This window comes from Mytilus edulis, chromosome 8, assembly GCF_963676685.1.
Source record: "Mytilus edulis chromosome 8, xbMytEdul2.2, whole genome shotgun sequence".
Lineage (NCBI taxonomy): Eukaryota > Metazoa > Mollusca > Bivalvia > Mytilida > Mytilidae > Mytilus > Mytilus edulis.
In genome coordinates this window covers 59025015-59034716 of record NC_092351.1, presented here as the reverse complement: position 1 = coordinate 59034716, position 9702 = coordinate 59025015, and the positions used below count along the sequence as shown (strand labels likewise).

Sequence of the window (9702 nt, the reverse complement as noted above, 5' to 3'; positions counted from 1 at the left end):
TTATTTCTGGGAAAACATATGGTCAATAATCGATAGATTTTTAAAGTATTTAAAAAAAAAAAAGAAAATAAATGTGACGTCAATTTGTGCGTCGATCTCTTCAGCTAACATATACTACGTTGTTCGGCTGTGCTTTTTTATGTGTTCATTTAGGTTATTTTGCGTTTTCGTTTTTATCCTGAAGTTAATCACCACGTCGGTGTTAACATGTATATCTATTATGTAGTAATTTATATGAATTTACTGTTTGCAAAAAAGTGAATTATCCTAAATACTAAGGATTTTATTTTTAGAATAACGTGATAAGAGAAATTAGTTTACAATATACAATGATATTCCAATTATGTTTTTTTCCATTTCTATGTCTACAACATTCTACAAGCAGCTGCATACGGAGTATATATATATCTTAGCTGATACGAATCCAAGTTTTGTATTCCCATCACGATTTCTCTGAAATGGGGTTGCTACTAACAAGATAGATATCATGGAATAAAATATGGACGTTTGCCTCGATGCTTCGTGTAGAGAAAATGTAATGATCTCTGTACTTATCAATCAGAGTTTCCTTAAAAAATGTACAACTATAAAAGAGGGACGAAAGATACCAAAGGGACAGTCAAACTCATAAATCTAAAACAAACTGACAACGCCATGGCTAAAAATGAAAAAGACAAACAAACAACAGCACACACGACACAACATAGAAAACTAAAGAATAAACAACACGAACCCCACCAAAAAACTAGGGGTGATCTCAGGTGCTCCGGAAGGGTAAGCAGATCCTGCTCCACAGGTTTGCAAAAAAGACAACTCTCCATTCAAATGTTTAGTCTATATGAAAATCTAGAAATGAGATACACAGACGAACCGCAAAAACAAAATACAACCACGGAACGAACAGCAGGTTCAGGCATAAGGACATGTAAAAAAACGTTTTTAAAATAATTTTGTTGTAATAACAGCAGTGTATAACATCAAAACAACTATTAACAACATCTTTTTTAATAATGAAAAGGACGCTTGAACACTCGTCTAGGCACAAACTAAAGGCGAAAGATACAAAAGTGATACATAAGTGATTTGTTTACTCATGGGTAAAAAATGAATTCACAGAAATACAGAATTCCGAGGAAAATTCAAAACGGAAAGTTTTCATCGGTTTTGTGTACATGGTGTATGCATGTTTTGGTCTTTTTTATTGGTTAAGCATACATCATGTTCTTTATTGCGTACAAATGATGTTATTTTTCTGAATTGACTATTATTTCTTATACTCTATTGCATGAAATTGTATTTTTTCGATAGAACATAGGTCCATGATAAAATTCATCCTTAAAAGGAAACACATTCGTATGCGTATGTTAAATTGCGTTTGAGTATTGTACTTATTCGTATTCTCATTTCACTTGAATTTTGACATTACCAATGACTTTTACAATTGATCTTTCTTGAGAAATCATATTGTGATTTATGAAGGTATGTCATTTGATGCGGCTGTCATACAAATGAGAGGTTTAGTACTCAATCAATCCACCATTTTCCACATTTTAACATGCCTGTACCAAGTCAGGAGCATGACAGTTGTTGTCCATTCGTTCGATGTGTTTAATCATTTGATTTTGCTATTTGATGAGGGACTTTCCGTTTTAGAATTTTCCTCTTCAGTATTTTTGTGATTTTACTTTTTATATCATTGCACTAAAGAACACTAGTTAGTGCTTTGTAAGGGTAAAAATTCACTTTTAAACACAAATCGAAATTCCAAATCTAAATTTCCTGTTCTCATGATATTCTTCTTGATCATTCATCTTTAACCTCAGGTTCACTACCTGAATAAAAAAAGAATAATTATACATTGCCAATCCTCACACTTCCTGGTTGCATACAATATGCGATGTTGTAGTAATGTAATATGAAAACAATATTATTGTTGATGACTTTGTTTTTGATTGAACGTTTTGTATTAGAATTAAGGGAAGGTCGATAGGGAAAACATATCTTAGTGGTTTATGAGGTGACAAAGGGACCACATAAGGAAGTAGAAAGCACCTGTTGGAATACCAAGCTCTATTTATACTTTGTATTTATAGGGGGTAACTACAAACCGAATACGTAAATACGATACCTATTCATGAGATGATTTTGTGACATTGACCTTAATCGAAAGGTTAATATAAAAAAAATGGAACGGATAATACATTCTGTGGTGACATGAATATCAATTATATGGTCATTTTGTTATATAAGTTACTGTTTACAAAAGTATGAATTATTCGAAAATACATGTAGTTAGGATTTTTGTACCCTAGGCATAGCTAACCTTAGCCGTATTTGGCACAACTTTTTTTTATAAATTTTGGGTTTGGGTCACTTATGCTCTACAACTTTGTATTTGTTTGACTTTCTAACTATTTTGATCTGAGCGTAACTAATGAGTATGTACGTGTTTAATGTTGAATTTGTAAACAATAGGAGTAAGTATTTATCTACAATTTAAAAAAAAACCAGATGCTTGATGAAAGTTTTGCCTTGTTTAAAATGCTAATAATGATCAAACATGGTTATTCTTTTTACAAAACATATAAGAAGATGTGATATGAATTCCAATGAGACACCACTCCATCCAAGTCACAATTTGTAAAGGTACACCATTATAGATCAAATAACGGTCTCCGACACGAAGCTGTGGCTCACATCGGACATAAAGCTATCAAGTGCACAAAAAGTGTTTTTGTTTTTACATAGTTTTCAAACCATGAAAGAGGAGGATAATCAAGGGTATTATAAATACGACTTAAATTGATAAATACCCAGCAAAATGAAAAAAAAAAGATTTACGGATCGTTTACCTGCTTCGACAATACTTTTATTCACCAAAATAAATTTCTAGTTACAGTTCTTTTCTTTTTTGATATGTTAAAGTTGAGATACGAATAATACCAATATAAGCCTAATATACATGCTTAATAGGTGTGTACCAATACTATTATGCTAAAATTTATTTAACAAACAAGTAAAACGTAAATACTTCGTCGCAGTACTTGAGTACTTTTTAAAAGAAGTCAACGCACACGTCAATATTGATATCCAATTTCAACATTTGTCACGTACGAATCACAGTCGATTAATACGAAGATCATTTTTTAAAAACACTTACACAATGGAGCAGTAAAAATTAATCTTAGGATGTTTCTTAATCTGTGCCTTATGTTATGGATTGAAATGTAGGTATTTTGTATTTAATATAAGGAATCAAAATGTGCTTTAGAAATAATTCTTGTCTAAAACCAGTGTTTAAAAAAACACATATTAAAGTGTTTCAATACATAATTTAGAAAACAAAGGGAACTGTTTAATATAATCAGCAACATAAACGTCAGGTTTTTATGCATCTTGTAGTATCATGAAATATTTGTCGTCTTATTTGTAAAAACTGCATCTTGTTTTGGGTAATCTATGTATTTCTCGCTGCAATGTTTTTGCACTCATGTGGCTTAATGCAAACACAAATCAATCATTCATATTTCTCTCAGTATTACTATTATTTTACTATCAGTTTATTGCACGAATATTGGTAAATCGTCAATCTACAAACAGCAACCTATTATTTGTGTTTTATTTTCATTAGGTGAAGAATGTAAAAGAGATGGTCTTTATTCTTACCACTGTGAGGGTTTTTGCAATGGTTCACTTACAGTATTATGTGATGAGTGTTGTAAATAAAATGGTACTTGGCGCTGTGTAGTAAGCACCAGATATCATCAATGCGAAACTTCGCCCAGGTATGAAATAAAATTAAAAAAAAAGAGTACTTGAACAAAAACTTGAACTATAAATATATTTTCACTTGACTCAAAATTAGTCTTTGGGACAGTACAATGCAAAACATGTATAATTCATGTGACGGCGGTTAAACTAGTTTGTATGCGCCGACCCTCCCGTTACCATGGACAGGGGTGTAATAACACAACATAATAAAAACAATAAAAAACAATTTTACCTATTTGATCGGTTCGTAGCAGAAATATATTAAACAAAAACATATACTAGGCGCGAAAGACAACTTGAGCACATTGAGAACATCCCACCCTTTAAAAAGCAGTGAGTACAGTTCTGCATTCGGATTCAGTATATAAACTGTTGAAAGTTGAAGTTGGTTTAAATATTTCCCTTTTCCTGTGCATGTCCTGCACATTTATTTTGTTTACGTTTTTAATGATAATTTAATGATTCGTAATTTTATCTATAATACTATAATCGTTAAATTTGATTCAAATTGTTAGAAAATGTGAGTTTGAAAGGTTTTAAAATTTTGTAGTAATTTTTTGACATTTAAGAAAACAAGACTACGTTTCCCCGCGTCGTTCTTTTCATCTTGATGTTCAACTTTTCCAGTGACTGTCTAATACATGTACTGCAATTGTACAAAATAACAAAAAAAAAATGTATTCGTACAAACTGAGGATTGCTAATATTTGTTTCTTTTTTAGAACCACTACTACACGTGCCTCGATTTCAGAAAAGACTAAAGCCAGTGGGTGAGTTTTATATTATATTAGATCGCATTGTGAAATAAACGTTGTATAATGATATCATAATATTTGATTGTTTACCTGGTTTAGAATATTAAAATAAAATAAAACTGTATGATATTTGGTTTAGACTAATTATCCTATGACAAAGCGTAATAGACATGGTAAATGTCTAACTATTTTGGTTTGAATGTCACTGATAAGTCTTTTGTAGACGAAACGCGCGTCTTGCGTATCAAATTATAAGCCATGTACCTAAAACTATTCATCAGGCACGTCTATATTCTGAAAAAAACTTTATTGTCTTTTGGAAAACAAACTCAATAAGGATAATTCAAAACAACAATTTAAAAAATCGAGTTTGTTTTTGGGAACAATCCAATAGCTAAAACTAACAACAAAAGGAAACCAGATTAACAATCAAAGACAAATAGCAAAGATCAACATCTTGTCTGAGTGTTTTTTGAGGCATGTGAAGGGGCATCTGTAGAACACGATGGTGTTCAACGCATTACAATTGATATAGCAAATAATTATGAGAGTAACATGACATAACATACAAATGATTTTCGTCTAACATGTCTAATGTAAACATTTTATCTTTTTATAATTTTTTTTAATTGAAGGTGGCAAACCAGGGTTATATTTTAAATTTAAAATTATATTTGTGTTGTTAATATGTGTTCCTTTATCGAAATTTATATTTGTTCTGTAAATTTTGACATCTTTCAAATGTGTTTTCAACTACTGTACAGTATTGCATATAAGTAAACATTTTATTTAAAAAAACGGCATTTAAAAAAAATGTTTACTGACTTGTATATAAGGAATAACTAATGATTACGCCAACATTACCATTTATTTTAGAACATTTTCAACTGGAGCGGGAATTGGATTCGGAGCAGTATTAGTTGTTATTGTTATATTTGTAATCCTGTATGTATTGAAAAGACGTATGCGTCTAAGTTTGCCACACAATAACCCAGGAACTAACAACGGCGTTGTTCAACATTTACAACAACCGACTCGAAATCACATTATGTTCATTAGCGGTAAGCTAAATTGTTATTAATGGTTGTTTTGACTAACTTGGTTAAATCAAGGAATATATGCGATAATTTTTTTATTCTTAAATAATTATTGTGATTTGCTCAGATATGATTTCGATTTATTTTTTAAAGTTAGGATATCATGCACTTTGTGTTTTTAGAAATTATACAGAATTTATAAAGACGGATATGCACCATCCGTTAAACAGATAACTACGCACATGTGAAAATAACTTAGCAACACTCACACCGTAATTACATCCTTCTTTCGTCTATGGTTACACATTAACACATAATTACTAATATAAACTTTCTATGAGCAATGCTACGGATTCCGACCTTCATAGGAGCATGCTCTGCTTTTCACCAATGAGCTTCTTACTTCGTGGTCACTATTTTAAAACAGAAGTCCCATTTGTCATTAGATTGTCAACAACCTGAAACAACCATTCAATAAAATTTGCTTAAAAAACAACACATACGTCAATATAGTATTAACATTCTTAATTTCAATTATCAAACCCTAACAGTCATATATGTAACATTAAGAATGGAGATTGGGGACGTGTCAAAATGATTACAACTCGATTAAAAAGCAAAAAAACAGAACAACGTCATCGATGGGTATTGAACACAGGAAACAAATCCCGCATCCAGATGCGGACTTCAGCTGTTCTCTTTGTAACCTATATATGTTTGGGTTAAGCGCAATTTTCGCAACTATAAAAACCTCGCAATAATTTCTGAATTTAAAATAAGTGGTATACTACCTTTGTCTCGGTAATAATAATTGACCTAGCTTGTTTACTTAAATTAGCTTTTGATCAATTCGCATAAGGGATCGATATCATTTCTATAATCAAATACGGTATATCCTTAATTAAAATATTTTCAGGTTTTGTGTATTCAATCCGGCAATATCAATACATTAATGCGATTTGACTGTCAAAATACATTTCGCTTACACATGTAGCATATCAAATGTTTTCTTTTAAATTTTAAATGGCTGAATTTGAATACAAAGCTGTATAATATTTTTTGTTTTGTAGGATCGGAGGGGAAGAATGTTATTATTGCTTCTACAAGTCTGTCTTATGCTCAACAATCTGCGCATAACTTGCCACCAACGTATTCAAATGTCCAATAGCCGATGCATACTGTATTGCAGAAAAGGACTACACACATTACCATTTTTGTAAGTTTTTTCAACTACATTTATTACAATTGATGAAACATTATTTGTTGTTTTAAATGTTAATACAGTTTTCTTCATATATGTATGGGCACTGGGCACACATGTGAGCGTATCTAGAAATCTATGTATTTTCGTTGATACTTTATTTCATAGCATTGTCTAAATTTCCATACAAGCCTATGTAATGTGGGTGTTACGTTCAATTTTGATATTCATTGTTCATCTAAGCTTAAATGTATGATATCCACAACAATTGGTTAGTACGGTTGATGTTTTCAAAAAGTAACCAGTTAATTAAATGAGATGTATAATTGAACAGACTTATCTCGAAATTACTCCCAAATTACAAAATTTCTTAAATTGCAATGATTAAACAAAATCGGAAAAAGTTATCAAAATTCAAAATGGAAAAAGAAACATTCTGAATTATCATCAAACATTTAAATGCTCAAGAAGATCAATTGTTTATTTAAGTGCATATGATTCAAGTAACTGTGGTCACTAAAAGCAGTAGAACTTACAGTTCATTATCAAAGAAAAAAGCAATTAAACCAACAGAAAGTATTCCTTACAAAATTGGTACATACAGTATTACTGATAGTAGCTAATATGTAGTCCTTTTTACATTTTAAACTGAATCATATGGTTTTTTTTTTTTCCTTTCAGGATACTATTTACACAATTTGAAGAGTTTCTACAGACTATTGATGGCTTGATTGACAAGATTTTGAATACTACTATCAAAAGCAGTACAGATATACTCGTATAATTGTGTAATTATAAAGTAAAAACTTCCATATATATGTCTTATTTCAACTATATGAGTGCATCTTTTATAAAATGATAAAGATATGGTAATAAATGTACATGAATGTCACATTATACAACTGTCAAATAATCAGTAGCATTCCATAAACCAACAAAAGTGTTATGTATTCCTATTAATTAAACATTTAAATCAAGTAAACACAAATGGTTTATTGTTTATTTCTTTTTTCTTTCCATTTCTTAGTGTTTTTTATGTGTTACATTGTATGTTGTCATTGCAAATCATACTGTATTTTATAAGTGCAACATTCCTTATTAAATTGTCTTTATAAACTGTACATACGTATTTATTAAATAACATGAATAATGCTTATCCATACTGCTGTTGTTCTTTGACGTTGTAAAAGAAATATGAGGTCCACATAATTTTCAACTTCTAGCATGTTTGTGTTGACGCAAAAAACACAAATAAAGTTATGTAAGACAAATATTTTCTTCTTGCTTTGAAGTTTTAATAAATGAAAAAAAAAACAAACAAATACATGTGTCTTTTTGATTATTATACCAGTAAATGTAATCAAACATGATTAACCAAAACTTCCGGTGTCGGTTAATCATATATTTGTAGTCTAAAGATATTAAATGCTAAGCGGGTCAATGACAATTCATTAGCTAAAACAAAACCTGAACAGACAATAATACACATGATACCAGACGACATAAAGACACAGGCAGTACTGACTGAATGCTCACAAAAAATTATCTAATCCGTTCCTGGCTATCGGTGTTTATCTTATTTGCAGATAAAACAAAAACTAAGAATTGAGATTATGATTATTCGTGATTGCCTTTGATAGGTTTTTTAAATTAGATGACAAAATCATTGTGCTTTTCAAAAGATAAGTATAGTATTAACTATATAGAACCATTCAAAAGCTTTTTTTCAAATTATCATTTGATGATTAATCATATTAATTAACTTTAAGTTTTGGAAAGCTTGTTAGACAGACTGATATTCTACCCTTGCGTATTCACTTTATGTTCGTATAATGCGTTTTTTTTTACCGTTTTGGTATACGTTGCCTTTTTTTTTGTTATTAAGACATGCACCAGAAAATATGAACTAAACTTTTTTTTATAATTAAATGGAATTGATCAATTTTGATCGCTCCCCCCCCCCCCCCCCAAAAAAAACAACAAAACAACACACATGCAAGGATTAGATGCAGAATTGCTTTTTCACCATGTTCAACATATTCAATACGACTACTACAGTTACATTTGAAACCCACAGGTACAGTTCAAAGAAATAATCTTCAAATATAAAATCAAGCAATTTTGAACTTTTGTTAATTTAGAAGCCTATTCGGGTAATGATTGGAATTAAAAAATATTTAAGGGGGTTCGCGGGTCTAAATCATTTTTTTTTTAAATTTAATATAGGATTTCTCTATATTTTTCTATAAATGAACTTTATCTTATACATAATAGAACAATGAAATAAAAAATGGGGTCACCGTTCATTTACGCTCACAATCTGCCTTCGAAAGATGCATACAATTTTGTTAATGTCCTTTTTTTCTGTTGAACTAATACCTTTTTTTCTGTTGAACTAATAGGAGAAATAGCGGTAATATCGAAACAAAAAAAGAACTAAATTACAGAAATCGCTTAAATTTTACAATTATTTAGTTTATGTACAGCTTATTCGAAAAAAACAATAAAAAATATAGATCACCGATGAGCTAAAAAAAAATATTTGAATTTAATGCCAAAACATGGCATTTTTGCAACAAAGGGAGATAATTTGGAGCTTTTTCAATGCTATCTACATTTAAAAAGTCAACTGGGGCCAACACGAATTAATTTTATGGAATGATTTTTGTACAAAATGATAAAGTAGCAACTACTAAAGGTAAGAAATAAATTTTTTAATGAAAAATTAATGTTAATTGTTTTCTGAAAATCTTAAAAAAAAAAGCCGTACAGTGACCTATAGTTGTTAATGTCTGTGTCATTTTTGTCTTTTGTGGATAGTTGTCTCATTGGCAATCATATCACATCTTCTCTTTTATATTATACCCGCGAGCCTCCTTTAAGAGCTGTTTTATACAACAATTCATATAATTTTACATGTATATTTAATGGCAATGAT

The 9702-nt window shown here is 30.3% G+C and overlaps 1 long non-coding RNA gene across 1 annotated transcript; it reads left to right on the top strand.

Annotated features, from left to right (window-relative positions):
* The first annotated feature begins 3090 nt into the window (after nucleotides 1–3090).
* Nucleotides 3091–8086, top strand: LOC139486002 (uncharacterized). The gene is made up of 6 exons (XR_011655448.1): nucleotides 3091–3227; nucleotides 3632–3785; nucleotides 4494–4541; nucleotides 5403–5587; nucleotides 6634–6779; nucleotides 7446–8086. It is a non-coding gene; the product is annotated as an uncharacterized lncRNA (long non-coding RNA).
* The last annotated feature ends 1616 nt before the right edge of the window (nucleotides 8087–9702 follow it).